This window comes from Mustela erminea, chromosome 2 (genome assembly GCF_009829155.1).
Source record: "Mustela erminea isolate mMusErm1 chromosome 2, mMusErm1.Pri, whole genome shotgun sequence".
Classification (NCBI taxonomy): domain Eukaryota; kingdom Metazoa; phylum Chordata; class Mammalia; order Carnivora; family Mustelidae; genus Mustela; species Mustela erminea.
In genome coordinates this window covers 159,542,308-159,556,903 of record NC_045615.1, presented here as the reverse complement: position 1 = coordinate 159,556,903, position 14,596 = coordinate 159,542,308, and the positions used below count along the sequence as shown (strand labels likewise).

General features: G+C 48.3%; 1 protein-coding gene across 7 annotated transcripts in view; it reads right to left on the bottom strand.

The window, feature by feature from the left end:
- SHROOM3 (shroom family member 3) overlaps positions 1 to 14,596 on the bottom strand; it is a 290,162-nt gene that overhangs the window by 62,832 nt on the left and 212,734 nt on the right. The window contains exon 2 of one of the 7 annotated variants that reach the window (XM_032334631.1): positions 8,727 to 8,818. The exons of 4 other annotated variants lie outside the window; for them this stretch is intronic. The gene's annotated coding sequence lies outside the window, so the exon portion shown is untranslated. Of the gene's footprint in view, positions 1 to 7,677; positions 7,783 to 8,360; positions 8,447 to 8,726; positions 8,819 to 14,596 lie in introns of those variants that run through there. 2 more of the 7 variants (XM_032334629.1, XM_032334627.1) reach the window with 2 other exon arrangements.

The window sequence follows — 14,596 nt, the reverse complement described above, 5'->3', positions numbered from 1 at the left end:
GTGGGCTCCCTCCCAGGACCCTGAGATCTTGACCTGAGCTGAAAGCAGCCACTTAACCCGCTGAGCCACCCATGTGCCCCTAGGCAGACCATCTGTGGAAAAGAAATTGTGGTTTACAATATACCTTTTCAAGGTGTTTCTAACTATGGTTCCACAGGCTGAGCTTCTACTTGTCCCCAACATTTTTCCTTTCCTTTGGATCCTACAGGATTAGTGTAAGAGTTTTTTTCTGTTTGTTGTTTGTTTGTTTGTTTGTGTTTGTTTTTTATTCCTGTATGCCCCCACTCACCCCAATACTACCCTACCCCCTCCAGGGGTATTCCGGGCCCACCGACATGGAACACAAAAGTGGGACTGATGTAATCTATGTCTTGAGGTTAGCACACCATTCTCAAAACATCATTTTAAAATATTAAGAATTGGGACACCTGGGTGTCTCAGTCAGTTAAGGGTCTGCCTCCAGGTTAGAGCTTGATCCCAGAGTCCTGGGATCGAGTCCTGCATTAGGCTCTTTGCTCAGCGGGGAGTCTGCTTCTCCCTCTCCCACTCCCTCTGCCTGTGCCCGCTCTCTGTGTGTCAAATAAATAAATAAAATCTTGGAAAAACTTTATTGCTAAAAATGCTCTCATCTAAACTTTCAGCAAGCTGTAATCACTGATCCCAGATTTCCGTAACAAATAATAGAATGCTGAAAAAGCTGGAAATATTGCAAGAATTATCAAAATGTGCCACACTGACAAGAGGCAAGCAAATGCTGTTGGGAAATGGTGCTGTCAGGCCTGCGCAACGCGGGGTTGCCACACACCTTCACTGTGTAAAAACACAGGATCTATGAAGCACAACAAAGCCACGGGCAATAAAATGGGTTTTGCGTGTTTAAAAGGCAGAGCAGGTGGGGAAGTGGAGTGCTCCCTTTCCTCTGGGCAGAGTCGGTCCTCCCCTCCAGGGAGCACCAAGGCACAGAAGGAAATGGCCTCAGGCCGGAGTCTGGCAGGTCAAGGAGGAGCTAGGCCGGCCCGGGGCAAGAAAGACCCTGTGCATCACCTCTCATCACCCCTTCCTTGGCACCCCCAACCTGCCAAGCCTGGGAAAGGTACAGAACCCGTGACAAAGAGAAGGTACTGGGCTGTGACCCCATGTCACCGGTCCAGCGACACAACTGTGGCCTCAGCCCAGCCAGACCTGGCTCAGTGGGGGAGGCAGCCTCTTCTCACTGCGGCATTCCAGCTGCTGGCGGGGAGGAGGTAACCATGGGAACTGACACAAAGGGCTTAACGTTGAGGGGCAGAGGCTGGAGGCAATGGTGAAGAGGCAGGAGGGACTTCAAGTGACCGTCCTGCCCTTCTCCTCACTTGAGCGACTCTGGTCTATTGTGAGTCAGACTCAAAGCCGAGTAAGGGCAGAGCAGCCTTAAAGGGTTGGGGACAGCCAAGGAGCCAAGATTCTTGCGGGGTTTTCCTCCAGATTTCTTTCTTCCCCTTTGGAGAGCAGAACCCCAAGAGTTTCATCTGCCAGGAAGGTGCCCTGTGATAGCGTGGCCCACTGGGGCAACCCGGGGCTGGTGCACAATGGCCTGCCTTCAGATACAGGCTGCGAGCAACACTTCCCAACGGGTCTTCTCCCCACACCCGAGCAGCAGCCCGCTGCCTCCCGTGGGACTTGCTCTGCCTGCTGGGGAGCTTCTTGGGTGGGTCTGTGAAGAGACCAGGCACCGTCTGGGTAGTTGGGGCAAAGTCCTGATGTTCTAGCTGTTCAGCTACACTGCAAAGGAGAGGCTTGGACAATGAGAACACGAATACAGAGTATCTTGCACAACAACTAGGACTTTATGGAAATGGGGGGGTGGTAGGGGGAGTAGATCTAGTGCAAAGGCTCTCATCTAAACAGGAAATCCTATCTATAATTTATTTAACTACATGTTCCCCACAGGCCTTCACACATTTTTTTTTAAAGATTTATTTACCCATTGTAGAGAGGGGTGGGGGAGGGGCAGAGGGCGAGGACTCCTCAAGCAGACTGCCTGCTGAGTGCGGAGCCTGAGGCAGGGGTTGATCCCACAACCCAGGAGATCATGATCTGAGCCAAAACAAAGAAGTCAGCCGCCCAACCGACTGAGCCACCCAGGTGCCCCCCACCCCACGTTATTTTAATTGGCCAATGTGACCTAAAGCTTCATTAAAACAGTAGGGTTCTCAATGTACACTTGACATTCATTTTTCAAGTCTAGCTCAGGGTTCTCCAGAATCTATTGAGGAAATGCCAACGGAAATAGGGAACAGAAACACCCCAGATCAGTTTACTTTCCCTCTTGCCATGACAGGGCTCTGGAGACCATCTTTCATCTGGCCTTCCTTCTGGAGACCGAGGTAATACCACAACTATGAAAATCCCTACAGGGGCTTCATAAAATCTAGGCCAAATTCTAACAGGTGGCCTAGTTCTCCACCCACCTTTGTTTCTGGATCGACTTCTTAGTTGGAGCCACAGGGGTGATAGGGGGCTGAAGGCCAGGCTCAGAGAGGGCCACTGACGGGCAGACTTTGGAGGGCCTGGGGAAACATTCATTACCGCCTTCCTGCCCCCCCCCCCCCCCGCCCTGCCGTGGTCAACCAATTCCTCCGTCACCAGCGTTCCCTTGCCTGCACCCCATAATGGCGGCACTAACCCCACGTACTTCAGTAATTAAATCTTAAAAATAATTTTACCTCAAGGGGAAAAGCAAGTGACCTCTCCCACGAGAGTCATCGGCTGAGCAGCAGGACCCGGTGGAGTTCCAACCCTGCCGCCTCCACGCCCTCAGCAAACTACCGAACCTCGTGGGTTCCGGGTTTCCTCACCTCTAAAGGGGGACGACAAGAGGGCCTCCCTCACAGGAGTGTGAAGATGCAAGATTCGCAGGCACTGCTTCCCTCTTAGCAAGGACTCAATACGTTTCCGAAATTAACACCCACCAGGGCCAGGCTCCTTACTTCTACCTGTGTTTTGTCATTTGATGGTTAGAACAGCCTCAATCTGTGGCATGAATACCTTTTCCAAGGTGTTATCACCACCGTTCTACACATAAGGGAACTGAGGCTCAAAGAATTAAGGACTTGCCCTAAACCACTGGCCGGTAGCAGAGCTTGGGATTCGGGTGGCGGGAGGGGGCTCTCCATCTCCATGATCTAGGACCTTCTCACTATACTGAACTGCCTTTCTCTAGAAGAACATTTCGTTTTTCTTATTTTTAGGAAGATAATAATAGAAAACCTTAGCAAGTAATTCTGATGTTTAAGAAAACACTTCCAATGGCAAAAACACAAATGAAACAAACAGAAAGTCCCCCAAAACAAAAAACCAACAAGAGTAGCCCAAGACAGAGCCTTCTGCTCTGAAAAATAGTTCCAAGAGAAATGAATACACATTCACACTTACAGTCAGGGCGTCTGAGAACCTGAGTGTAAAACATCTTATCAGTCGTGATTGAATTCCCAGGGCTAATATGTTCTCAGTAAACGTGTGATAAATGTTTACTGAATGAATTACACCAACCCAACAACAAAATGCCTCTGTTGGAGTTGGCAAGGTACATAATATCTTTCCTAAGCACTTTGTTGAACTCAAATAATTGAAGCTTAATGGATTAAGTAAACTATTATCATATTTACCACTCTGTCCAAGGTATCTTACTGCAAATTCAAGTCAGTTGGTCCCTTTGAAAAGAAGCACAATATCAACTTGATACAGAGTTCAAGAGTTTTTGTCCACCACCACCTTTCAAAAGAGGCTGTAAAATGTAACCTTTTCACCTGGATTCCCTGTGGAAGTCATAAAGTTGGTCTGTAAACAAGGTCTGGCCGTTAAGCTTCAACAAATTTCATTAAATCAGTCCTCAAAAACAGAGGGGTTTGCCTCATGGGTATGTCCTCTCTTTTTACCTCTGCTGGCAACAAAAAGGCCCACTGGTATTTTGAAGAGGTAGGCTGTAGGCAAGAACTTTAACAACCTCCAAGAAAGAACTTACTAAAAAGAAGATACATCCAATGCTAAGGAGATCCATTAATAGGTTACAGGATCCTTCACAATCTTAAATAAATGAAATGGCTTTTACAAAAAGTACAGATAATTCTATCAACACCAAAACCACATCTATATTTCTCTCAGGGCCTGGGAGTACTAGCCGACATTTACTGGGTCCTTACTAAACAAGTACTTCCATTATTAAACTCAGTCCACACAACGACTCTATGAAGACGCTTCGTTCTTGTCCATTGTTTTCAGGTTCAGAGGCATTTAATAATTTCCCCAAGGCAACCTACACCGCGAGGCAGAGATGGGATGTATACCCTTGTCTGGTTCTAGAACCTGTACTTTTCTTCTTCTGATTGAACTAAGGCTTTGCATACAATAAAATGCCTAGGCCCTACGTGTTCAGTTTGATGGAGCTGGATTGGGTAGAACTATGCAACCATCACTCAAAACGAGACCTACAACTCCGCTGCTGCAGAAAAACCTCTCAAGTCCTTCCAATCCCTCCACCCCTCAGAGGCAACCACTAACTTCCCTACCACTAACTTCCCTACCACTGCTTCTCAACCACTAACTTTTCTACCATAGCTTAGTTTTGCCTGTTCTAGTACTTCGTAAATCGAATTGCTTAGAAATTCTTCTGTGTCTGGCTTCTTTAATACAATGGGTCCGAGGGTCATCCAGCTTTCGGTTGCTGAGTCATGTCGCACTGCACAGCTGTACCACGGGGCATCATCTTCTGGAGGGACACACGGTTGTTTCCAGTTGTTGGCAATTATCAATAAAGTTGCTATGAACATTCCGTACAAGTCTTTTTGTGGACATTTGTTTGCATCTATCTTGGGTAAATAGCTAGGCAGGGGAATGAACCGTGGGTCATGGGGTTGGTATATGTTTAACTTATAATAAACCTGAAGTTCTTAACCCCTAGACTCCCTCAGAATGGCACTAGTTTAGTAGCATTTGATATGTCCCCTTCTATGACGAGTTCCCTGAGGGCAAAGAACCCCTCTCCATCCCCTGGGCTGCCTCCCACACAGTCCATGTTTGCTGAACAAATGAAAGGCCATTGTTACACTCCTGTTCCTTCTTTGGGCGTTACTATAGCATAAGAAAACATGCTTGGCATGCGTGGAGGAATATGACAGCCAATTCAGGCAAAGTGAAAAATTGCCCAGCCAGGAGACTCTGGACTTCTCCACTTTCTTTTCGACACAACCTTTCTTAGAAAGTGAACCCCTCCCGGTGATCCTTTGGGGAGAAAGTGTGGTGGCTGTTCCTGATTAAGTGACATTACGGAAAGGGAGGAAGGTGTCACCGCCATTGAGGTCACACTGTGGTTAGAATTACAGGATACTTCCGTCAAGCGGGGGGTGGGGGGCAGAGGAAGCAGCAGCCCATGAAATTCGGACCTTCTGCAAGAAACCCGCAATAGGGCAGCCCTGCTGGCCCAGGAGAGCAGCCTCCGATAGAAAGTACCGAAATATGTGCGGTTTGGGCAAAAGCGCTACACAAGAATTCATTCTGAGGGAAAAAAAGTCAAATGGAATGTTGGTGTAAAAATGTAATCAGATTTAACACAAAAAATAGGAAACTGGAAAGAAGGTTGGATCCAGAGTGGAGAGAGCTCTCGGGGACATCATCCTGAGATGGGAGGCTATGACACGTACACCCCTCCCCACCTGAGGCAGAATCTGTCATTCCCATGAATCAGTTCATTCATTTATTTTAAATCACACAACTTACACTATATTCAACCTGAATTCTCATAAAGTATTAAATCACTGTTGATTTTCTATCCACAAACAGAAAAGAACTGGCAGGTCCTAGGGATAATTGTAAATCTTTCTTCCCAAAAGAGGATCTTTGTTTTACATAAAACAGGGCTTCCCTGGGCTCAGGAGCTCTAGACCCATTGGTCCCAGGTTACTGAAGACTGAAATGCACTTAGAATTCTTCACTTGGGGTTTTAGAGAGGTGACCCCATCTTCCTTTATCCAGACTGTGCTGCACTGAAAGCAGATGAATGTTTATCCTATTCTTAAAACCTCCAGGGAAGTAAATTCTCCACAACATCCCTTGGTAACCTTCTCCAGGGTTTTATCAAGCGTACAGTGAGGAAGTTCTGATGTAGAAACCAATAAAAATATTAACTCTGTGAGCCTCGCTAGCTACACGCACCGGTAAGGGATATGTTTGGGCCCTTTACCCTAATGGCAGAAACACGTATTTACAAAACAGCCTCCACAAACAGAAACCATTTGTCAGGAACAGATGTGGGAAGTTGATTCAGGAGAAATTGCCACAATAAATTCCGTCCCATGAGCCACGTGAAGAAGTTATTGTTGGTCAGACCCTTTGTTTAAAGTGCAAGTTTATTTCCTTGGCGTTTCCTAGTTTAATTCCTAAACCAAATTTGTTAGCAATTAAAAGAATGTCCATAGCTGCAAAGTTTTCAAATGACTAGGCTTCTATGAAAAACTAGGCCTTAACATACAATATAAAAGTTGTTGTTAGGAATAACCGTTTACTGCTTTCTCCTGTCTGTGCAGTCCACCTTTTCTGCAAACAATCATGTAATACTTTCATAATCAGAAAAAAAAAAATTGAAGACAAAAATAGCCATCAAGTTTAATTAAAATGTAGACCCACTTCTGGTGAAATTATTTACGGGCAGAATTTAGCTAAACATCTAACACTTCTAATTGGAAATAACGAGCCTTTAAATAGTAAATCAGTAGAAATAGGAAACGCCCAGAACAATCTTTATGAGCCTCCCCAAGATTTCCTGTAGCCCCTGACAGCTCCCAGCAGCTTCTCCATGGAGATCATACGCACGCGGGTGCGCGCTCTCGCCCAGCCCAAAAGCCTCCGTGCACAGAGGTTCATCACACTATGATTTAAAAAAAAAAAAAAAAAGTAATGCCAGGGAGATAAAGAGACAGACGTACCCTCCACTCCCGCCACCCCCCACCCCCGCCCCAGGATGCTCCTGGCATGGAAATTCTATAAGCCCTTCCACACCCTGCGGCAAAGCACTTTTATCCCTTGGGCAACTCAGAGTCCCGAATGTCAGGTCTCATTTCATTCTTGTTCTGTAATTTCTGCTCCATGGACGTGGAACACACCTTTTCAAAAAAAAAAAAAAAAAAAAAACTGCCTTAAGATCTGGAACAATTGGCGGGGGTGGGGGGGGGGCGGGAAACCTGTTCCTCAAAGCCCATTTGGGACCGGTCCCTTTCCTCAAGAAACCAGTCCGGCCAAGTGACGCGAGGCAAGTCGACCTCAGCTCAGTAGGGGCCCCCCGCGAAGCAATTCATCAAAATTAAAATATTTCACAGATCATTTCTTCCGAAAAGTTTTCATGCTGTCAATAATCTGCAATTATTTTCCTCTCGGAGTGGCAGTTCCTGCTGCCATCATCATCATCATCATCATTAGTAACAATAATAATAATAATGAACCAACCCAGGCCCGGAATGTCGGGGGACCCTCGGGGCGCGCCCCCACCCCCAGCTGGCGAGCGCTGGCCGGGAGAGCCCGCCCTGGGACCGAGGCGCGCGGGTCCTGCACCGTCGCCCAAGGGGACAGAGAGAACAGACCCCACCCCGCGGCCGGGCCTCGGTGCGCCCGGACCGCGCCGGGGGAGCGGCCGCCCCCCGCACTCACCATCGCCCCTCGCCGGGATCCGGGCCCACGCCAAGTTCAAACCTCGCGGCGGCTCGGAGGCGGCGGCGCAGGGCATCGCCCGCGGTTCCGGCCGCGCTCAACAATGGGCGGCTCGGCCGCGCCCTGCGCCCCGCGCCGCGGTCCCGGCTACTGCGGCTGCGGCGCGGCGGGTGCGGGGCGCGCGGCTCCGGGGTCGGGATCCCGGCGCCGGGGACCGGGGGGGTGCGGGGGCGCGCGACGACCACGCCTCCCGGCCGCGGGGCCGCTCCGGAGGGGCCGCGCGCGCTCGGCGCTCGCCCCCAGGTAATCCCGCAGGCGGCCTCGGGGATTGGCCGGGGCGCTCGGGGCCGGATCTGCATGTCAATGGCAGAGGCGGTCCCCGAGGTCGGCGAGCGGACTCCGGCGGGGGAGAGCCCGGCTCCCCTCGCCCCGCCGTGGCCCTCGCGGGACCGAGGGGACCGCACGCCGCTGCCCGCGCCGCCCCCTCCGCGGCGCTCGGAGCCGAGCCCTGCCCGCCCCCCCGCCCCATTCCGAGACGGAGCGGACCCGGGAGCCCCGCGCCGACTGCAGAAGCCCGCGCTCGCTCTCGGGGCCCGCGCGGTCGGCAACGGCTCCAACGACGCGCGAATGGAGCAAGGTAAAAAGTTCACAGCTTGGAGGGGGAACAAAAAAGCTCACGTTACATGGAAAACAACCATCCTTTCCCTCCGTGTGTCGTCGAGTCGGTATGAGCCCGCCGGGGAGACGCAGGCTGCGGCCGATCGGCGCGCCCCGCGGCCACCTCCCTTCCCGGCCCTGTTTTGTCTCGGGAGCATCACCCCGGGGAGAGGCACGTGACTGCGCGGCGGCCGGGCTGTCCCTCCCGCGGCCGGACCCAGCCTCGCCAACGCCGGGGTCCTAGACAAGGCGCACGTATGCGCTTGTTCTGCACTAGTGATCTCGCTGCCCTGTTAATAATGCTCTTCGGGAAGGTATGCGCCTGTGGGTTCGTCTTCTTTAAAGCCCTCGCGGCCTCCTTCAATGGAGGAAGGATTTTTCCCTTAGACTACCTTCCTTAATTGCTCTCCCATGTCATCGCCGGAGATGGAGATAACAGAAGCGTCTGAGATCGGTTTTCTTTCTTCTCACTCAAGCGGAATCCCTGTTGTTAAAATTTCAGGTTCTGTATTTAAGGCAGTAAGTGCACGTACAGACTCAGAGAAGAGAATGCCTCATTAGGTAGGAACTAGAAGCCCGAGTTCCAGGAGAGCTGAAACCACTCTTCTTGACGCGGCCGCAGTCTTTGTTACAACCTGGCCAACTGCAGAAGCGGTAGCCCCCACAGCAGGGTCACAGCAAACCTCTACTGAAGCCTTTACGCACAGGCTTCCTTCCCCTTCAGACTGGATGCAGTCTTCCATACGGTACTACAGACTTGCACAAACACCTGTACACCTGCCCCATAATCAACACACACACACACACACACACACACACATTGCTGCAGGTTGGAAGCTGGGAGGCTCGGGTTGCCTGCTCCGTGTTTAATGTCCCGTGGGAATCTAGTTTTGGGTGAAAGTGATGTTCACAACCTCAGCTTTGAATAAGTGGTGAGCCCTTCAGTACAGACAGCACGTCACGTCTGCCACCATGTTGAGGACTTGAGAAGTATCAGCTGGAAGACACAGCCATGAGCTCTGCAGGCAGAACAGAGGAGACCTGTTCTGCTGCTGCTTTTTCTAGTTTCCTGAGGGCTCCGGTTCGGGTGAAACCTCATGAGGGTGGAAGAGATCCTTCTATTCCTGCATAAAATATCGCTTTAAATTGGTGATGAAAAACATACTTTAGGTCCAAATCTTACCTCCCACACCGCCTATATTATATCAGAGAAATCCATCACTATGATGGAAATCCCTGGGCTTCCCTTGTACCGCACCTTCTGGAGCAATGCTTTGACTTGCATCTGTAACACAGAGGCATTGTCAGATATTTGTAGATGAAGAAAAAAGAACCTGTCTCATGGGATCAAAGCTGAGCTTGGAAATGAAGAAACCCCTATTCAGAATGCCGCTAACATCCCTGCACAACGAGGGGCAAGTTCCCTCACCTCACCCCTCAGTTCTGCTGCAGAAGGGTCTTCCCCCAGAGAGCAGAACTGATAAATGACCTTGGAATGGCTCCATGTATCAAGAGGAGGGATGGCTCGACTCCAAGACCATTAAAGATGGTCTCTGTAAAGTTATGCTGCCTTTCAGTTCCTATTAAAACTGTACTCCGGGGGACCGCGGGTGCCTCAGTGGGTTAAGCATCTGACTCTTGAAATCAGCTTAGGTCTTGGTCTCAGGGTGGGGAGTTCAAATTCCTTACGTGGAGCTTACTTAAAAAAAAAAAAAAAAAAAAAAGACTGTACCCAGAAATGGTGCTTTCACAGTAGTATCCAAAGCATTTTTTAAAAGATTAAAACAGATATATTGATCAAGAAAGAAAGCTTTAAAAAAATGCCAAGATCTTTTTTATTTTAAGAGAGAGAGAGAGAACTCGCAAGCTGGAGGAGAAGCAGACAAAGGGAGAAGGAGAAGCGGGGAACTAAGCAGGGAGCCCCGTGCAGGGCTCGATCCTAGGACACTGGGATCACGACCTGAGCTGAGGGCAGAGACTTAGAGGCACAGCAGAGTGTCATATAGAAGGTCCACCAAGGTGGTGATGGCAGAGTGGTCGTAAGTCAGAAACAGGGGTGGTGACAGGATGCCCGCCGCGGTGGCACGTCCGGGCACTTGGTGCTTTCATCTCCTCCCGTTTCTCTTAAATACATTTCAACTTCTAAGCCCAAACTTCAGTTTGAGATAAACAGGCTAAGCTAAAAATATTTAAAATCACATCAGATTGACTATGCTAATTCCAGACGGATTGATTCATACTGTACACACATTCAGAGGCTTGGTTCTTCCCTACAATTGTCAGGTCTTGTTAGTAAGGAGAAAACTGTGACAACGAATATCTTTTTCAAACAAAAAGCTTCACAAATTTAGGTGATTTTCATATATCTCAAAATCCGTGTTTCTCGAGATTACAGATTCAGCAATTATTCTTTGAGTTATTTAATTTCAATTAGTCTAATACATATAATTAATCATAGCCTTAAAGAAATGACATATAGAAATCATATATGTGATGGGGTTCTGAATTTTTTTTCACAGATTTAGCTTCTTTCCTGTTTTAAAGTAGTATAGGTTTGAAATATACTTTGTACTTTAAACTAGTAAGTTAAAGCTCACATAGGGGCACCTGGGTGGCTCAGTGAGTTCAGCATTTGACTCATGATCTCAGCTCAGGTCTTGATCTCAAGGTCATGAGCTCACGCCCCATGCTGGACTCCATGCTGGGCAGGCAGCTGACTTCATAAAAAAAATTAAATTTCACTTAGAAATAGTCAATCATTACTACTTACTAATTTTACCAACATTGTTTCCATAACTCCAAATAAATGAAGTATTAATGTGAAAACTATATTTGAATCACAAAATTCTTTGCTAAGTGACAATATCAGTTTGTTCTTGCCACTGCCATGCAATAAATCCCCTGGTTCATCTATACTCTTCTTTTGACTGTGACACCTTCAAAAACCAAAGTCAATATCTGTTGAATATTGAAAGTCAGTTCTAGGGACTATTTAATAGTCAATGCAAAAGACTCACCAAGAGGAACAAATATACGTGAGACGTGGGTTCTTGTAAGCAAACCAGAAGACTCGTAACTACAGGGAACAAACTGAGGGCTGCTGGAGGGGAGGTGGGTGGGAGATGGGCATTAAGGGGGGCACTGGTTGTGATGGGCACTGGGTGTTGTATGTAAGTGAGGAATCACTAAATTCTACTCTTGAAGCCAGTGTTACATAGATGTTAACTAGATAGAATACAAATAAAAATTTGAAACAAAAAAAAAATAAAATGGACTGTGGAAAACCTGGGGGGGGTGGCGAGAAACATGGGTTCTTGCTTCAGAGAGAAAATATCTGGAGAACGTTTGGGGTGCTTCCTTCTCAAATAGGTAGTCAGGCTTAATGCGGACATAATTTCTAATGTAATATTCACTTTAGTAAATATTTTAATTTTTTTGAACTGCTCACAGTGTCAAAAACAAGTAAACCACCATCCTAGTGAGCAAGATGTGAAAATGGAAATTTACAATAAGAAAGTTCATTTAAAACGACGACAACCATCAGAAGTAATTCAGTTTCATGAGGTGGCGATCGTAACGTGGAGGGGAAAATCCTGTAGGATCGTTCAGCTTCTCCGTTCCTTGTCTTCTCAGCCAGTCTTCCCCCATCACAGTCCTTTCCTGTAAAGGACCCAGGGAGCCCCCAGGGGTCCCAGCTAACAGCTCCCCCACTCTCTCTCCTTATTTAAGGCATCCTCTCCTGCAGGCACCTGACTCTTTTTTTTTTTTTTTTTTAAGATTTTATTTATTTATTTGACAGAGAGAGATCACAAGTAGGCAGAGAGGCAGGCAAAGAGAGAGAGAGGGAAGCAGGCTCCCAACTGAGCAGAGAGCCTGACGTGGGGCTCAATCCCAGGACCCTGAGACCATGACCTGAGCGGAAGGCAGAGGCTTTACTCACTGAGCCACCCAGGCGCCCCCGGGCAGCTGACTCTTACTGACAAAGTCATTGCTGTATTTTCTGTTCTTTGGGGCCCTAGGACCAGGGTCTCAAGTAAAGGTCTTTAGGGAACCTGTCACCTGGAAAGCTACTTGGTGTCTTGCAGAGGCCAGAACCCAAGGAAAAGAGAGGGCGGGACTAGGTCGGTCAAAGTGCACACACAGTGTGGGCCGCTACCATTGCACGGCGGTAGGGGGGCAGATCATGGGATCTCGCATCCCAGGGGGCCAGATCTGGGATCTTGCATCAAAGCTGCACAGGTCTAAATGGAAGCCAGAAGAAGAACAGAGCAACAAAAGTAAGAGATGAGCCTCGAAGGGATCGCTTCGTGGACATGGAGGAGACAGGGGACATCTTCAGTGCTGCAGGGGGTCAACGATGAAAGGAAGAGTGACTCATGTCACCAAGGAGACAAGGTCGGACAGCATTCTCTTGGGAAAGTTTTGGCGGAAAGATTAGAATTGCATCCTGGAAATCAGAAGCAACCAAATCAGAAGCAAATCAAAATCAGAAGCAAGCGCTCGTATTGGAAATGGTTAGATGAATTCCGAAGCAGATCGTGCCACAATGACAAGGAGAAAGATCTAGAGGTAGTACCCAGAGATCTCCATAGGATTAAGCCACATGATATACAATGTTTAGTATATTTTATACAAGTCTAGAGAAACCTCTGAAAGGAAATACTAAACTATTCCTGGGCAGTAGAACTGCAGGAAGAGAAATCCTGGGGGCTAACCATAACTTTACGTCTTGCTTTTATTTAGTTATTTATGTTTAAAGATTTTATTTATTTATTTATTTGTCAGAGAGAGAGAGAGAGAGTGCGCAGAAGCAGGCAGAGTGGCAGGCAGAGGGAGAGGGAGAAGCAGGCTCTCCGCCAAGCAAGGAACCCGATGCGGGGCTCGATCCCAGGACCCTAGGATCATGACCTGAGCGAATACAGTGCTTAACCCACTGAGCCACTCAGGTGTCCCTACCTTTTGCTTTTAAATACCTCTGTAGAATGGGGGCATTTTTAAAAACAATAATCATAAGTTAGTCTTTGAATTAAATGCTTACCATAAAGATTTCAATAATTACCAAAGCACCCTGAGTTCTGAAATGTTTCAACCAAGTCTGCTAACGTTGATAAATGGGGTATTTTATTTCTTCCCACGCTTGCCTCTCACTTTCTCGGGCTGAGGCTTCGTCAGACCGCAAGGCACAGCCCAAGGAATCGAGTCTGTCCCCAAAGCTTAGCTGGAGCTGCCACAGCTTCAGGGTGAAAACTCAGTTTCCTCAGAGTCTGGGTCTTGCGAGGCTAATAGGGAAGGAGGGAAAATGAAAAGTAAGGAGACGAACGAGAGAGGGAGAAGGAGAAGGGAGGAGGGGGGACGAGAGAAGGGAGGAGGGGGGACGAGAGAAGGGAGGAGGGGGGACGAGAGAAGGGAGGAGGGGGGACGAGAGATGACCGCTCCAGGGCGGAAGTCGAGGGTGAGCGCGGGACGGAGACCCGCAAGGAACATCTGGGTCGAGACCCGCAAGGAACATCTGGGTCCTGTAACGTGACGATGTGCTCAAACACATACGTTAAGGAAAACAGGAAACAGGAAAACACAAGGAAGAACAGACAGCAGACTGTTCAGACTGTTAACGGACGTTACCCCAAAGAGGCGGCACGGGAAGATGTTGACTTTCTCACGTTACTTTTATTGTGTTACAGTATTTGTTACAATAGCAAATAACAACCTTTTTTTAAAAAAGTAAACTCGACCCTCAACATGGAGCTCCAAGTCAGCAACCCCAAGACCAAAAGTGGCGTGCTCCGCGGACAGAGCCGGCAGGCGCCCCAGTAACATCAACTAATAAAAAGTGTCAAAACAAGGCGCACTGTAGACAAACAATCATGAACAAAGAGAGAAACGATTCGGCAAACCTGCCTTTATGGCCTCTTGGGCACGTCACAGCCTAAAGCCTTCACCCTTCCCCTAGACACATCGTCTAAGAAATACGGTATTTGTTATCGGAAGGACTTGTGTAATGGGGTAATAAGCGTTTTCAGACAAAAATGTCATAGAAAGGGAGGGTGAAATTCTAGAAGTTACCGGAGTTATACACCACCAGCAGCTTGGATGATAATGTCTTGAAGGTAAAGAAACGTCAGCCGGGCCCCCAGTGGGGACGACAGCCGTCACTAGTTCTGGGCACATCACGCGCGGGTACCTGTGACCCTCTCTTGTTGCTGCTGTGTCGCCGATGACTCTACACCCCTTTCTTTTCTGGACACGAGGAAATAATTTCTAT